The sequence below is a fragment of the Pipistrellus hanaki genome, assembly GCF_964339955.1.
Source record: "Pipistrellus hanaki genome assembly, chromosome: 18".
Classification (NCBI taxonomy): Eukaryota; Metazoa; Chordata; class Mammalia; order Chiroptera; family Vespertilionidae; genus Pipistrellus; species Pipistrellus hanaki.
Genome location: NC_140520.1, coordinates 32,629,659 through 32,647,262, shown reverse-complemented (window position 1 = coordinate 32,647,262; position 17,604 = coordinate 32,629,659). Strand labels below are relative to the sequence as shown.

The following is a 17,604-nucleotide window of genomic DNA, read 5'->3' as shown; positions in this document are numbered from 1 at the left end:
TACCGAATAGGGGTATTTCTGAGGATTTAATGGGGTAACGTAGGTAAAGCACGTGGCACAGTGTGTGGCACACAGGTACATGCTCAATAAGTGCCAGCTGCTATCATTAGTGCCATCACAATGTGAGAAGTGGAGGTTGAGGAATGGTTATTGCCCAAGGAACCCTCTCTGCCTGAATCTTCATCTTGGAACTCATTTCAAGCCCATCAAATGCTGAGCAGCGGGGAAGGTGTGGGCGGGAGGAACGTACAGAGAGAAACTGAATTCTAAACCAAACCCGGTTCAGCTCATCGCCTATCAGGCAGGCAGCTCCTTCAGCCCAAGGTGGTCCCTGGGCTCCCAGGAAGTGCAAGAAGCCAGAGGACAAGGGCCCTGGCAGCTCTGGGTTTAAACTGAGCCTCTCAATGATAGCTTAGAACATTCAGGAAGCCAAGGTCGGGCGACCAATCCCAGCAGGGATGCATCAGGTCCCCGCCCACTGTTTTAGGCTGGAGGACGCAGGGATGGTCCTAGTGACTAGTCAGCCCCACTGGAAGCTCAGCTCCAAGCACTGGAAACAGAGGCTGAGGTGGGCCATGTCCACGGTGTTCCTGATACCTACAGGAGCCAACCTACACAAGGCGGCACCTCGTCATACGCTAGCCCTGTGCCCATATACCCTGGGCACCAGTGTCCCCAGGCCCACCACCTCTGCCAGGCTGACTCCTTTTCAAGCCTCACCCCAAATACCATGTGCTTTGAGAATCTTTCCCTAATCTGCATACAGAGATAGTACCTCTTTATCTGCTCATCCTGTATTACAGCACTTGTTTCATTATTGTGAACTGACTTCCCGCTCTGGCCAGTGTGGCTCAGCTGGCTGGACATCCTCCTGTGCATGGCGCAACCGAAAGGTTGCTGGGTGGATTTCTGGGTCGATCCAAGGTCAGGGCACATGTCCAGGTTTTGGTCTCGATTGATCTATCGATCACCGACCGGTAGGGGACACGCAGGAGGCAACCAATTGATGTTTCGATCTCACATTGATGTTTCTCTCTCTCTCCCTTCCTTTGTCTCTAAAAATCAATAAAAAAAATCTTTAAAAAGAGGCTGATTCCCCCAACTGAATAATAATTACAGAATAATATACTTATATAGTACTTACTATGCCAGGCACTGTTCTCAGCTCAATACATGTATTAACTCATTTAATCCTTATAACACCTCTCTGAGGTAGGAAACAGAGACACAGAGAGGTTAGATGACTGGCCCAGGATCACCCAGCTGTAAGTGGTAAAGCCTGGATTTGAACCCCAGGTGTGCAGCTCCGAATCTATATGCTTCCTGTGAACCCCTGGAGAACAGGGGCCACATCTGATTTGTCACTTTGTCTCTAGCATCTAACACGGGTCTGAGCACCCAGTAGGTGCTTTGAAAAGATGGGCTGATTCCATAAGCCAATGCCTGGTGACTGTTCGAGCCTCTGAGCTATGGGACTGAGAGACCAAGGCCCTCAAGGCAGTATATGGTGTACGCGTCCTTCTTACACACGCTCTCAGCAATCCCAGCACACACTGCTCTCTGTCCTGGCTGGTTGTGTCTTTGCTTGTGTGCCTCTTGCCTTCTGATTTTTGTTTCTCAGTGTATCCTTTGTTCTCCTCCCCGACTGTTCCTGGCCACTCTCCCCCTTTCCTGCCCCATGCACCCTCCGTCCACTGTCCTTGTCCCTCTCTGTAGTCCTTGCAGGCTTGACAGCCTCCCGCCCCCATTCTCTGCCTTGGAGCATTTATAGAGTCCAGGCTTGTCCAAGGAGGCTGAGGACCCCAGTGGCATTGCCTGTTAGACGGGCCATGGATGAAGCTCCTAACCCCTGACCCTCAATGAAACAGCAATTTCCCATCTACTTGGGGGCAGGGTGTGGGTCGGGGTTGCCTGCCCACAGCTGTCACACATCTGTGCAGCACCAGAAAGACCAATGCTCCGCTCCCCCTCCGTCCTCCTTCGGGGTCCCATCTCCTCCAGCAAGCCTTCCCTGATCCCTCAAGAATGCATTAGCCAACCTTATACCTTCTCATGTTCTAACTGAGGAGACAAGGCATGCTCCTGAAAAACCCAATTAAAATGTAATCTTCAGATAACTGTACCACTTACCAGATGTCACAGACATCCGGGGGCCAAATGAACCGCAGGCAATCAGTGATTTCAAAGCGTAGGCCTACGTGACCAGAGGCAAGTGGCTGATTCTCTGTTTCCTCAGCCATACCAGCAAAGCAGGGGATGGTAATCCAGGCCTTTGGAGTTTGTCAAGAGGATTGAACGAGATCATTTTCATAGAGCTCCCAACACACTGCTGCTTAGTAGGCACTCAATAATCTATTTGTGTCTTTCTCCCTCCAAGCATTGGACTTCTACTCAGCCCTCCCCTGATAAACGGTAAGATAGGAACTGGACCGCCCTTTTAGGTCAGAAATGCCTTAAGGACAGGCTCTGTAAGCTTTGTAGTACCTGGTACCTTGTACGGCGATGGGCCTGCCATGTTAGAGGTCACCCAGCATGATGATGACAATTCACCAGGACTGTCCATGCTCGCACCCGTCCCACCGAGCAGCGGATCTCTGAAAGAGCCTGGTGGGCACACAATAATCACCAGGGGAGTCCAGGCACAAGCTCATTCTGCCCTGAGACATGGGGGTTTGTCTAATTGCCATATCCTCAGCTCCTAAAAGAGTACTAAGCACATAGTACTTTGTACTCAATAGTGCTCAATAAATTGTCGATGGGAGGAGTTTTGTTTAAAAAGCAACCGATTTTCTTTTTCCTTTCAAATAAAAAAGAGGGCCCAGGAGAAGCGAGTGGCAGGATACAGGAGGCACGCCAGGGACACGCAGCCGCCAGGCCCACCAGCCCTGGCTCTCTTCTACAAAGGGAACTGAGCAAAGCCAACAGCAAGCATGTTCCCACCATCAGAGCGTCTGGAGCACAGAGCCCGTGCCTGGCTCGTGGTTAAGACTGCGGTTTATGGAGGAAAAGCGGGGGGGGGGGAGAATGGGGACAAAGGTGGCGACAGAGGCCTGGAAGGGAGGGAGGCAGAAGGCCACCGGAGAAGGGGGAGGGTGAAAGAAGAGAGAGTGCTGTGAGCAGAAAGGGAGACTGGAGGAAAGCACGTGAAGAGGGGAGGAGAAAGAGGAGGAAGGAGGGAGGCACGGGGTGGGAGGGGGAGTGGGGAACCAGTCTCCATCTGGGTGGAAATTGTCGTAGCAGACCTCTGGGTTCCCACTGACACTTGGGGGCTGGCTGTACTGGGGGAGGGTGTGGATTTGGGGGACTCCTAGACAGGTTGTTTTTGTCTGCCAAACCCCGGGCAGGTTTCAATCCCTGGAGCACTATGACCTCTGTGCCATCCTTGCCAGAGGGACCCCCGAGGCAGGAAGGAGGAGACTCAGTGAGAGCCAGCCCAGCGGGGAGGCAAAGACCCCTAGCCCTGCTCTCCGCTTTCCAGCTTCTCCTCACAAGGGCACCCGGTCAGCCAGGAAAGTGGGTCAGGCACCCACATGTGACTTTTTCTGACAACAACAGGGCCCACCGGCAAGCACGGGGGGCTCAGTGCTTGGTTGGCAGCCTTGCCCCTTCCCCCGGCCCAGCGCTTCCGCTGGAGGGGCCGTTAGGGCGCAGTGGGCAGTGGGAGCATCGTGGCCTTCTCATCCGGGAAGAGGACACTGGGCCAGAGCCTGCCCCAGGCGGGCGGGAGGGGGCAGCCGGCCTGTGCCTGGGCTCCTGAGAAGATCCAGAGCTCCCCATGATGGTGACCAAGCAGGCTGGGAGCCATCTCTATGGCCATGACCCCGAGGGGGGGAGTCAGTTCTCTCTACCATCCGCCTCCTGGGCTCCAGCCCGTCTCTGCCCCAGAGGGAGGGAGCACTGCGCCCTGCCCTCCCTCCCTCCGACCTGCCTGCCGGTCCGTCCATGAGAAGCCGAGCGGCGCCCACAGATGGGATGGAGCTGCGGCAGCCAGGGAACAGAGCACAAAGCCCAGCTGACATGTTCCTCCCTGCTGTCTGATGGGAAGGAGAGCCAAGGGGAGCGCAGCAGCACCCCTCCGCCCTCGCCCAGGGTCCAGGTCTCCGGCTCCTTCAGCGTCTCAGCTCAGCCCCCATCCCCGGCACCGGGGGCTCCTCGCGGGCTGGGCAGCCAGAGCCTGCGCCGCCCTCGGAGGCAGGACAGACGGACCACCTGTGGCTGGCCATCCCCGCCCGCCTCCCGGGGGCTGCGGTGGGCCCAGAGCGGTCTCCCCGGCGCCGCTTCCACTCCCAGCGCCCCAGGCGGAGCCCGGGCGCCCATCCCCCACCCTGAGGTCCCCTCCAGGCTGCGGGCGGACCCTGCCCGCCCGGGGGGAGCCTGGCTCGGGGTTCCAGATACTTCGGACAGACACCGAGGCCCCCCTAGTCCCTCCGCACAGACACCCACCCGAGTTCTTCCAAGGAAGGGGGAGTCCAGGGTCCTGGAGCGCCGCGCCCCTGCCCGCCCCTGGCACGCCCTCCCTAACCTCTCCGCCACCTCTTGGCTCCCCGACATCTCAGGGCCCCTCCCTCTCTCCCCAGCAACAGTTTGAGGCGGGTCAGGCCCCTGGGGTGGATGCCGCCCCGGCGCCCCCCTCGTCCGCCGCGAGGGTCTGGCCCCGGGCAGTTGGCCACCTCCTGTGCGCCCCAGACCCTTCCCGGGCGCCGCGGCCGCCCATCCCCGAGCCACCAGCTTCCACCATGGCCCCAGCCGCCCCCCCCCCCCACCCTACCCCCTCCCCGTCAGCGGAGCCGCACACTCACCCGCGGCCGCCGGCAGGTCCCCGCGCCTCTCGGCTGCAGCCCGGGCCGGGCCAGGGTGGCTGGTCCGCGCCCTTCCTCCGCGCGCTGTCGCCAGGCCGGCCAGGCTAGCCTTCCCGCCGCGGAGTTGTCCGGGGAGGGGTGCCGGGCAGAGTCCCGGGGGCGACAGAGGAACGGCGATCCGCTCGCCCACGCCCCGCGCCGCCCTGCGCGCCGGTGGCCGGGGCTGCGGGCTCCGCCGGGCGCTCGCTCCGCGCGCTCGGCCAAGCGCGCCCCGCAGGCCCGGCGCCCGCGCTCTCCGCGCCGCCTCCGGCTCCGCCGCCCTCCTCACTGGCTTCGCCGCCGCTCCCCCAGCCTCCCCAGCCCACTCCGCCCGCCGCCTCCCCGTCTGCGAGCCACGCCGCCCGCTTCCAGCCCGCTGCCGTTTTAACTCCTGCGTGGCCGGAGGTACGGTCTCCCCAGCACACGCGCCCGCACGCCGGAGGGAGGAGCTGGGTGGGGCCCGAGGCTCAAGCTTGAGTGTCAGGGGCCTGCGTGTACTTGTGCCTTCAGGGCAAAGCTTGGCTGAAAGAAGTGGGCTTAGGGCCTGGGTCTGAGCGGAGAAGGAAGGGGGCAGCTCTTACCTATTTGCAAAGGCCAATAGGTTTTAGGCTTCGGAAGTGAGCAGGGGACTGAGGAATTCAGTGGGTGGGTTAGAATTTGTTCAAGGGACACAGGCACCTCTTATCCCAAAAAATGGAGTGGAATAACCCTGGGCTCTCATGCTCTTAGGGCACTGCCCCCTTGACAGGGCAGTCCTGGCATCTTGGATCAACCCCTCCTCCTGACCCTTTAGCAAACAATGCCCTCTACTTAGGTATTAGGCAGGAACCAGCCAGCCCAACCAGGGGCTTGGCTTTGCGGGGTGCTCACCCCGCACACTGGGCGTTATGAACCCCGGGAAAGGAGAAGAAGAGCTGATGCGTGCTGACCTTGGGTGGTGGGCTGCTTCCCGGGGGGCTGAGGAAGGCTGGGTCTGTGCCAAGAGTCTGCCTTGGGAGGCTGGGTCTCCTGCTGGAGCTCGGGCTGAAGGCCGTGCTTTGGTGGGCCTGCCACCTGGACCCCTCAGAACGGACACCGCAAGCTCAGCTCCCACACGCGGCTGGGTCTTGGCCAGAGCCTGCAGAACCCACAGCAGGGAGGTGTGTGGGGTGGAGTCCCAGATGTGGGGCGTCCTCTGAGGAAGGCATTCAGGGTGTCTTCTGTCCTCCAGAGCTTGAGCTCAGCGCCTCCCGCGGGGTGAGATCTGGACAGCTCTCTGGCCGGCTCTCTGGCCCTGTCTTTTCCAAGGGCACAGCCAGGGGTGTCTCCATGCCCAGAGGCGTTTGTGAAGTTGCCTTGAAGGTCCGCGTGGTCTGTATGCACAGGAGGGGTCCTCACCTTCATGGATGTAATAAGCACACATGATGCTCCCACTGTCCCTCTGAGGCAGCCCTGTGCCGCCACCCTCCACCCTGCGGTGGGGTATAAAAGAAGGACAGTTGGAACTACAGGAACCAAATGTTTAACGTTTCAAGGCCACGGAAGAGCCAAAGAAGTACAGGTAGCAAGAGCCACCGTGTGCTAGGGTTATTCATAGAAGGCTTTATGGAGGAGTTGAGATTCAAGCTGAGTCCAGAGGGAGGGCTGGGTTTTGAATTGGCGGAGAAAGCACGGACCAGGCTCCCTGGCAGGATAGCACAGAGGAACGGGTCACCTGGAAGGGAGGGGCAAGGGAGGGAATTTATCAGACCACCATTGGGTGCCGGGCCTCCTCACATCTCTCATTTAATCCTGAGTTGACTCTTACCCCCTTGAACTGACAGGAGGAGGAAAGTTCAAAGAGTTTAAAACCAACAGTCAGAATTTGAACTCTCTTTGAACCCTCGGTGTCCTTGCCTCAATACCACCGTGGACATGCAGAGTGGAGCCGCTCACAAGGAGCCGCATTGCCCAGGCTGAGTTTAGCTGGCCCGCGCTCACATGCCTGGGGATGAAAGAGGCAGGAGGATGGGAGGCTCGGGCGGAGGCTGCTGTAGGGATGAGGGGGAGGGGAGCACTGGGAAGGGACGGCAATGGGACTTTGTGAGGGAGACCTGGTAGAGCTGTGACACTGGTAGAGCTGTGACACTGTGACACTAATTGAGTGAACGGAGCCCAAACGTGGCTCCAAGCGTATGTGTGTGACTGCTTGGGTTCCTTGTTCATCGGTGGAGCGACCACAGCATCCTGAGGGCCAGGGTCACTGTGTACAGGCCGATCGTGAAAAGGGGGAATGTTACCACTCCTTACTAGCTCAGGACTCCCGTGCCCCAGCCTCCCAGCCCCTCCGCACAGCCTAGTGCAATGGTCGGCAAACTCATTCATCAACAGAGTCACAGTTTGCCGACAACTGGCTTAGTGTATCTTAGTTCCCAAATAGTAAGTTGTAGGGGGGTGGGGGGCAAAGCCTGTCCCACACAGCATCAAGGCATGACCAGTAGGTGCTCAGTACCTGATTGTTGAAGAATAAACGGGATAAAAGCAAGCAATATTTGCCAAGTGGCTGGTTCCTAATATTTGCCAAGGTGCTGGGCGAGGGGCCGGGGAATTGCACTGCCCGTGGGGAGAGAATGGGGAGACCGTCTTTTGAGCTGACTCCAAATCTCTCACAACCCAATGGGACTCAGGAAAGAGCAAGAGTTTTGCAACCCTGCGTGTCACTGCCTCTGTGTGGTCTTGGGAGAAGTGCTTAGCTTCTCTGAGCTCCAGGGCCTTCCCGCGTAGAAATATTAATTCAAGTAAGGGCGGTTAATAATTGTTGAATATCCACTACACGTAAAGCATGATGCTAATCACAATTATGCATGAACTCATTAAGAATTTCGCCAACCGCAGGACCCTAGAGAGAGGAGGGGGGAAAGGTGTGCCATTTACGTACAGAATGGAGCTGAGACCTGAACCCAAGGCTGGCTCTGCTGGTGGAGGCTAAGCACCACAGGACCCTGCAGCACTTCCTGGCGATGAGGGTGGCAATCAGGCTGCTGATTCATACTCCCAGGATGGGTGTGGGATGGCACAGGGTACCAGGGTCTGGCAGGGAGCGCGGTGTCTGGCACATGGCACGTGCTTCTCTCTCCAATCATGCCGTCATGCTGAGCCAGATGCTTTTCCGGGGAAAGATGGGGGCTCACTTCAGCCCTTATGAAGCTCTTAGGTAATGGCCCAGAGGATTTAGTGGCCCCGTTACCTACCTTTTTCCCTCCAAGTTTAATCTCTAGGGTTAGCCATGCGTAACTTCCTGCCAGGGAGCCTGGATGCTAGGATTGCACACCCTTACAAATGATCCTCGGCTCAGCTCCACTTGATTCTTTAATGTAGGGTCAGACGCTGGGCTAGCAGGCACGCTGTTTGTGCGGTGCGGGGGCGGGGGCAGTGAGGGGAGGAGGGCTCTGGAGCCTGGCACAGGAGCCAAGTCAGAGAAGGGAGGCTGGGGATGTGGTACCGCCTCCCTCAGTGGACCCTCTACTGCTGGATGCAGCCTGTGCCTGGTCCCCACCTCTGGAGGCCTTGGACGGGGCCTTTGGAGTCACTAAGGACTATTACCCCCCCCTGCCCCATCCCCAGTGACCCATCTAAGTAGAGGATGGCACTAGAGCAGTGGTCCTGAGGCTTAAGCACCCTTAGAGTCAGTGTACAGATGCAGATCCACCAGCTACCGCAGAGTCACACTCTGCAGTTCTTGAACTCTGCACGCCGGCAGACTCTCCAGGGGCTTCCGGCTCAGGAGTTCTGATGAGCCCTACTTTGGGAACACGCCGGCCTGCGGTGCCCATCGCCCTCTGACCTCTCCCTGTCTGGGTTCAGTGACAGCAGAGCCCGGACTCTCGCTCCTAGGGAGAGAACACGGGGTCCCTGCCAGAGGCAGGTTCATGGTGAAGTTGATGGAGCGTAAGCTTTAGGGTGGCCCACTTGTGAGGCTCAGCGGAGGGCTGGCTATGAGGTCTGGGAGTCATGGAGCGTTCTATATGGGGGAGGGGAGGCTAGTTTGCAAACAGGGAGCATTGCTGGTAAGCTGAAGCTGGACGAAGAGATGTCACAAGGAAGGGACGTGAATTTCCAAGACGTGTAACTCGGGATTTTTCCCGTTCTAAAGAAACATTACTATTGGACCTAATTTTGTATTTGTTCTTTTCCTTCAGAGGGTCCCCCCAAACCTGGAGCTTGCCCTGGCCCTCCCCTCAGGGAGCTCCCAGCGTCCACAGACAGCCTTGGGCCACAGCGAAACAAGCGAGGCAGGAGGACACTGCAGATGGCAGAGCGGCAGGGAGTCCTTGCGTTCCTGGAAAAGATACTGCAGGTAAAAATGATGTAAGCTGAGTCTGTTTTTTGCCCAGAAACAATGTGATAACGGAAACTACATTCCTCACCACGATCCGGGTGCCCAGATTTTTATAGGAATAAGTGCAAACACCATAAACACCATATTTATTCAACTGTGACAGATACACCTGTACTCTGTATTTGTTAAATTAAACATGAGTATATAAAACAGCGAAACCGGGCAATATGGCAACCAAATCCCATGCTGTTTGATTTAATGTATTCAAAAGATTCCTGGGAGAAATGCTATTTTGGGGGAGTGGGTAGAGGGAGCCCTGGAGAGGGTGGAGACACCCACTTCCCTCCTTAGAAAACCTGTATGAGCAAGAGGGAGACTCCCAGGGTTGGATCTTGGGGACAAGGGTCTTGTGTCCCATGGCACACCTGGAAACAAATCGAGCCAGGCAACACCACCTGGGGGTCCAAGTGGCCGTCTCTGACGTGCTTGTCTCTGAAGTCAAGGGCTGCCTACGCACAGGAATGGGCCATTGGAGAGGGCTTAGGGAGCGTGGCGTTGGAATAGGATGATCTGGGGTGGCTCTCTGGAGGAGGAAGGCTGTGAGAAGATACTTTGAAGGCAGGGGAGGCGAATGGCTAGGCTTCCTGAGAGGCCAGTCCCAGGGACCCTCGGGGACCTTTTCAGTTGACCTCTGAGCCACCTCACAGTCCGCCAAGAAGCCTTTGTCCCTAAGTGCTCATCACCGACCGTCCATCCATTTCAATGTTCTTCACACTGCAGGTGGAGACCTGTTAGTGGGTTACAATAAGAGCTATTTTTTAAGAAAATGAACTAGAATAGGATAGAACATCATATTTTTGTTCCCGTTTCGTGTACACACATGGTGTCCTGATGTGTGCTGTTCAGTGTATTTCTCACCACGGGTCTCCAATCAAACCTTGGCTAGGTATTCCCAAAGCCTGCCAATGAGAGACACAAGGGCTACCTCACGTGCTGGAAATAAGATATTTAACCAAATCCGGCCTTTCTACGTGGCATGACTTCTGTCGATCGTCTTCTTTTCCAATCAGAGCCTGTTCCTTTCTGAACATTCCATTTCAGAGACGGTTCACAGGGCAAAGAGCCGGGTTCCCCGCATCCTAGCCCCAACCTTTCTCTCTGTACAGCCTCCAACCCCTACATTTTCCTCCTTATTTTCCCTTAAAGGAGGAAGTCTTTGTGGTCTTACTTCCAATACTTGAACTAATTCCAACAGAGACCTTAGAGCTCACAGGGCTCTCCAAAGAGCGCTCCTAAGTTTTTTTCCCCAGCAGCCACCTGGGTCTAGTTTTGCTTTCTAAACCTGTGCAGAAGAACCACCTCGGGAACTGACTAAACTACGGTTCCCTGGGTCCCACACAGCAGGTCTGAAGTCTGTCCCCCGAACTGCATTGCTGACCAGTGGTGCCCCGAGGGCTTCTGAGGACAACACTGGGAGGACCATCATGAATCATGGAGAAAAGTGAGCTCCTTCCTGGAGGCTTTCCTGGTTGCCTCCTGGCTCTGATCACTTCCCTATTTCCCTTCTGCCTTGGTTTAGGCCACTTTAAATATATTCTTATTGATTTCAGAGAGGCAGGGAGAAGAAGAGAGAGATAGAAATATCAATGATGAGAAGGAATCATTGATTGGCTGCCTCCTTCTACCCTCACCCCCTGCCCTGCCTCTGGGGATGGAGTCCAGAACCCGGGCATATGCCCTGATCAGTAACTGAACCCTGACCTCCTGGATCATACAATGTTCAGTCACTGAGCCACACCAACCTGGCTCAGGCCACTTTATATGTATTTGCCATCATTTGCACATTGAAAAATTACTGTCTCTGAATCCCATCTTTCTATTTAAATTTTAAACTCCCCCCAAGGAACTGCGTGATTCATTACTATTTCCCCTGAGTGTCCGGCAGAGGACCCTGCTCACGTCCACCTTCCCATAGCTCTTTGTGCATAGGACAGAGTCCTCCCATACACCCCCCGTTCCCCCTGGCTTCCATCCCCAGGTGGGAGTCCGGCCCAGGAGTGCTAAGGGAAGGGGTGAGCGTCTGAGCTGTTCCCTGGATCGAACAGCATTATTGACTGGGTGATTTGGCTGTCTGACTTTCTCCTTTCCATCTAACCTCCAAGGTTTAGGGAGAAGTGAATTGGTAAAGACGAATGAGTCCTGATGACCCCCTGGGGTTGCAGCTTCATCAAAGGCTCTTATATTCTTTCCATCTGGAAGCACAGGGAGCAGCAGAGGCAGAGGGCTGAGCAGCAGGGCCAGCACTAGTGAGCCAGCTAGCCCAAAGCAGCCCGAAGCAAGCACCCAGGCCCTGAATGCCAGTACCTCGGCCTTAGAATGGACGGGGGAGAGGGCTGAGGAAGCCCTGGGCACAGCCCTGTCCCTGGACTAAACACTTCCTCAGGCAGAGGTCAGCTTGGTCCATTCTCTTGCCCTGAGGAACTGTCCTACGTAATAAACAATTTGGGTAAAATAATAATAATAATGTGTATATATATATATATATATATTTTTTTTTTTCTTTCTACACATAACTAGTTTATTGAAGATTTTGATTCACTGAGATACAAATATGGAATGGCTTTATTTCCCCCCCCCCCCCAATCACTGCCTTTAACTGTGTTGAATCTACATTTTCAAATCTTTAATGATGTGCATAGTCTTACCCACTTATCCCACTTTAAATCCTCAATCTCATTCCCCTTCTGCAACCTCATTCAGCCTGACCCCGGCTAAGGGGGCCTGGGAGTGGGGGTGACATCCTGGTTTATTCTTTTGCTTCTTCCCCTCCTGCTCCTCTAGGTCTCCGTCTCTCCTCCCAGGCACTGGAGTGGAGCTAACACTTGATTCTCTGCGCCTTTGAGGTCCTCTCTGGGTGGACATCATCTGTCCTTTGATGCCATTGAGTTGGCAGGCATCTTTCTTGAGGAACATGAGTGAGTTCTTCCTGAAACCATTGAAAAGCTCTGAGTTGACCTCTTCTGACCCACTCTCTCCTCTTGTCGAAGCAATGAGGGTAACATTGACACTGAGCCCCGATTCTGTGTGGGGAGCCCTCAGTGAGTTGTCTCGCATTGTCCTTAGGAGGGTCACAGGGGCTGGTCTACCGCTAGGTGAGGCCCAAACTGGACTCAGCACCGTGTCCTCTGGTCAAACTCCTCTGGGTTGTTGTTGTCTTTTTCCCCTCCAAACCCCCCTGGCTCCTCATGGAAAGGAGACCCCACAACCCCGAGAGCCAGTTGTCAAAGGGATTAAACTCTCCTATCGGAAAGCTCACCCTTGTGTCCTCTCCTTCCCACTCCTCCTGCCGGGAGTCACATCTGTTCCTGTTTGAACCTCAGCGGAGGTGAAGACAGCCTGTCCCTGGGCACGGCCTCCGCCTGGGGTACCCAGGGCCTTCGGTCCATGAAGCCTTTTCTGTCTTCTTCAGGTGCTACGAACGCATCACCTTTGCTGGGGGGTTCTTTTCTGGAAAAAGAAAAGTCATAAGGGGAGGAAGGAGAAAGGCAAGGGAAGAAGAGGGATGAGGAGATAAATTAGCACCACTCTCCCTGAGCTGAGGGAGACTGATCTGCCTGAGCCATGGACTCTGTCCAGTGTCCTGGCCTGCAAGGAGTCCTGAAGGCGGGACGCGAGGGAGAGGTGAGCCCCAAAATGCTGGGCTCCTTGCAGGCCAGGACGCTGGGCAGAGAGTCCAGGAGCTTGGGCCACTTCTGCGTGCTTCTGCATAAATGGCTAATGGCCCAACTCCCTCCACGGACCGCAGACCCTGCCTCTGGAAGGGAAGATGGGTGACATGGCCTCCGGAATGCCTCAGTCACAGGTGGATGGAATTTGCTGACTCCAGAAAGGAGAAGGAAAAGCTGAGGACAGGGGTTAGCCCACTCCTCTCTCCCCCTGCCATGCAGAGCCCATCTCTCCATACGTTGCGGAGGGCGGCAGGAGCGGGTGACTAATGCATGTCGTTTTCAAGATGCTCTCGCTGCACAGGAAGAGTACATTCAGACCCAGGTTTTAATTGTGTGTGATTTTAGCTGAGATGGCGTTAATTTATTTCCTTTGCTACTTCAGCGCTTCTCCCTCTTTCATCACCGTGAAATTATCTGGAATGTGTCTTTTTTTCTTAAGGACAAAGAGAAGAAGCTGATCTTGCTCCTTTTCCATGGATCGAGGTTTAGAAAATTCTGGAGGCTGCCAGATGCTGCTCAGCGAGGGCTTCGGGTTGGAGACCCTATGGTCTTCCTCTCCCTCACCTCCCTGTCCTCAGATTTCCCCCAGGGAGTGCTGGCTGAGGCAGAACCTCACTATCCAGCCAGCCCCTCTGACAAATCCACCAGCAGGCGGGAATTTCCAGCCAGGGCTGGCTCCAGTCAGTTTCCAAAACGAGAGATGCTTTCTTCCTTCTACAACCTTCAGGGAAAGGGGGAACAAAGCATTTCTTGGAGGAAGGGGACAGGGTTACTCAAAGAGGGTCAGGAGGCACCAAGGGCCTCCGGCTGCTGCTCTGAAGCTCTTGCTTCTGACTTTGGCTGGCAGAGGATGTGTTGTGTAGGAAAGTGGGTAGGGCCAGGGTGAATATGCTACCGCCTAAGACAATGTTTTTAATTTTGCTCTTTTCCCCTCGAACGCTCTTTGTGCTAAGCGTAAAAATAGCACACACACTCCTTCAGAGATTCTGCTGCATCTTGCCCCAGAACTTTGCCCTCTTGGACAATTATTTTTATTTTTCTGTGTGTCTGTACTAGTGAAGACCATTTTATCAAGCCTGCTTTACTCCAGTTTTTATTATCAAAATGAAATAATTGTTATTTTCCAAATATAGAATGATAGCATCATCTTGAATATGCTTTTTCAACCTCCATGTTAAGTCCCAAGTTGGAGCTTAAGTTCCTTGCCCCTCACTTTCATGCCCGCCACCCAGGACCCCTCGAGGGCAGGCGGCACTTCGTATCCCATGACAACTGCAGGGTGGAGCACTGGACTGCCAAGAGCAAAACAGGGGCTTGGAGAATAGGAACTTGGCCACACAATAAAGCAGCAATAGAATGCAAGTCCTGTGGTAATTGAATTCAGGATCCTCCTTGAACTTGAAGGTGAAAGGATTAGGCTTAGAATAATCAAATAAACAAAATGTGTTTATAGTCCTCCTTCACAGGGTAGATAATCCACTTAGAATACAATACCTCAAGAAAAGGCAGAGGCTGGAAATATGTAGAGCTCCCAAAAGAGATTATGCTGATTCCAGAAAAAATGAATTCATGATCGGTTAGAGAGAGAACTAACGTATGCTAGCTATATTCCTGGTATTTGAGACTGGCCTTCGAAACCTACCGTGATTGTCATGCTGGAGACCAGAGGCAGACCAGGAACTGACAAGAAATGGATATTGGTACAATCCACAGATCTAATTCAGATTTCACATGCACTTCTGAGTGTGTGTGTGTGTGTGTGTGTGTGTGTGTGTATACTCGTGCTATGTAATTTTATCAGGTGTAACCACCACCATAATCAAGATACAGAACTATTCCCTTCACAGTAGCACCATACCCCTCTTCTCCTTAACCACCCCTCCTCCCCAAACCCTGGCAACTGCTAATCTGTTCTCCATCTGTACAGTTTTATCATTTTGAGAATGTCATAAATGAAATCATGCAGTTTGTAACCTTTTGGAATTGGCGTTTCTCTCTCAACACAAGGCCCTGAGATCTATCCAAGTTGTTATGTATCCATAGTTTGTTCCTGTTTGTTGTTGAGTTGTACTCTGTGGTATAGATGGACCACCATTTGTCTAACCATTCACCCATTGAATGGCATCTGAGTTGTTTCCAGTCTGGGGCTATCTATATATATAAAAGCCAAGAGACCTGAATGACAGAACAACTGGAATGACTGGTTGCTATGACACACACACCCCCATCGGCCGGCCAACCTCCCACAGCCCCTCCCTCCTACCCCACCCCTACGGGTCTGGCCCCGATCAACCCCCAGCGAGGCAGGCCAGCCAGACCCCACCTATGCATGAATTATGTGTCAGGCCTCTAGTTACAAATAAAACTGTATGAACATTTATGAACAAGCCGTTATGTAGACATAAGTGCTCATATCTTCGGGACACATGTCTGAAATGTGATTGCATGCCCATACTATAATAAGTATATGTTTTGTTTTTAAGAAATGGCAGGTCAAGCAAATGGACAGATAGGCACATCTGGGAATTGAAATATCTCCATCACAGGCTAGAGGCATCCACTAAATCTAGGCTGGGCCCGGCTGGAAAAGGAGCTGATGCTTATCACGCTGCAGAGACTGAGCCTGCAGCAGACACAGCCAGGAAATGACCAAAAGCAATTGGAAAAGAGAGCTGTCCAGACTCCAAAGCTATTCAAAGCAATCCAGGGAGGATTCAGAAACAAGTTTTAAACAGCAGAGTGATACTGGCCTCTAATAAACCCCTAAACACACTAGAATGATGGGCTGCCCAGGATGCATTTGAAGCCACGAGAATGTGCTGGTCCATCAGAGACCCATACACTATAAAGAGCATAGTCAGAGGCTTTATTGTTCAGGAAGCAGCCGTGTGGTCCAGCCACAGCTCCCCCCAGGCTCTGCTCCCTTAACAAATGGCCCTACTATGTGCATAGCACTGTGCTAGGCTTATGACTCAACTAGAAGAAGCCAGTATCTGGACAGGCAGTCACCATTTGGAAGTGGGGCGCAAGTTCTGCAAAACAAGATGTTGAGGGCCATCCCATCTCACCCCAAGAAAACTGGCATCTCTACCAGCTGGAGCTTCTCTTTAAAAAAAAAATGTTTTTATTGATTTTTAGAGTGAGAAGGGAGAGAGAGAAGAGAGAGAGAGAGAGAAACATCAATGATGAGAGAGAATCATCAATTGGCTGACTCCTGCACGCCTCCTGTTGGGGATCAAGCCCGAAACCCAGGCCATGTGCCCTGACCTTGAATAGGACTGTGACCTCATGGTTCCTGGGTCAACACTCCATCACTGAGCCACACTGGCTGGGCCAATTGGACTTCTTAACAGAGGGCAGACAACAGGACGCGTGGAAGAGGCAGGGTGTCAGGGGCGTTAGGAGCAAGAGCTAACGCTTATTGAGCGCTTTGTAGGGTACCAGGAACCAACACAGTGCCAAGCACCTCGTAATTATTTAATACTGTCAGACTCATGCAACATATACTATTGAATGTCCTACTATGTGCCAGAATGACCAAAGAGGACACTGATTTCACAGGATGGGGAGAGCAACTTGCACAGAAGGCAGAAGGGTCTTTAAATTGTCCCAGAGTCAAGCTAAGACTTGATTCATTTACACCCTCTCTCCTCACCCTAAATCTCTGGAAGGGAAAGACACAGGCCTCATCCTGCCCAATCACACTTCATCTCCCTGCTGTTCATCTAGGCCCACCCCCATCTTTTGCACCCTGATCGTGTGGGGCTCTCAAGAAGGCACACAATCATCCAGGAATGTAACTTACCCTTTGTCCTATTTTGTGGGTGAAGACCCTGAGACCCCATTGTAGTTAATGGCAGAGCTGGTCTGCAGCTCCCCGTGGTACTTCCGGCTGCTCCTCTTAGAGAATAAGTTCCATGAATGTATTCCAGTTTTGTTTTGCTAATTGGGGAGCTTGGTGACCACAGAGGTAGGATTTCGCCTGAGCTGTCCTTGCAATAACGCAGAGTTGGTCTTGGGTCTCTGGGCCTCACCCTCTATTTGCCCTGAGGCTAGTTCTTCCAAGGGATGAACGGAGTGGGGGAAGCTCAGGAAAAAAAGGAGGAGATGCCCCTGGGGCATCCCTTGGTTTTTGGTGCTCTGGCTTTGGGGGCATCAGGTTTACATTCTGAAGGGTCAGTCCTTTCCAGGGACAAGAAAGCTGAACCTGAAGGTGTGGGCAGTTGGAGTGATGCTGGCAAGTACTGTGGGCAGACGGGAATAACATCCTTCAGTGGGTTAAACAAATACCCTCCCCAACCAACTACCCCCCATGCACACACACAGGCACCTGCACATACACACATGTACATATATGCACGTACACACACACACACACACACACACCATGGGATTTAAGCATACTTATTCCTGACCTCTAGTATGGTGAATGGTTGAAGGCACAAAGAATTATACCTGTCTTACCTAGTTTGAATCTTGATTCTGGTCATGTGGCTTTGGGCAAGTCTTGCAAATACTCTTAGCCTCCACCTTCATCTCTAAATAGAGGTAATGAATGGCGGCTATCTCATAGGAATGTCATGAGTATGGAAGAGAATATATGTAAAGTACCCAATCCAGTCCTTGGTACTTAGTGATGGCTCAATAAGTGTAAGTTATTTTGACAATGCTGATCATGATGACAGTGAGCGTGGATGTTTTAAAATCACTCTGTATTTGTATCCTTCATGTTTCAGCATTG

At 53.5% G+C, this 17,604-nt stretch overlaps 1 protein-coding gene across 1 annotated transcript in view; it reads right to left on the bottom strand.

Annotated features, from left to right (window-relative positions):
* LRRN2 (leucine rich repeat neuronal 2) overlaps nt 1-5,172 on the bottom strand; it is a 57,798-nt gene extending 52,626 nt beyond the window's left edge. The window contains exon 1 of the mRNA XM_084865869.1: nt 4,800-5,172. The gene's annotated coding sequence lies outside the window, so the exon portion shown is untranslated. The remainder of the gene's footprint in view (nt 1-4,799) is intronic.
* Between the last annotated feature and the right edge of the window lie 12,432 nt (nt 5,173-17,604).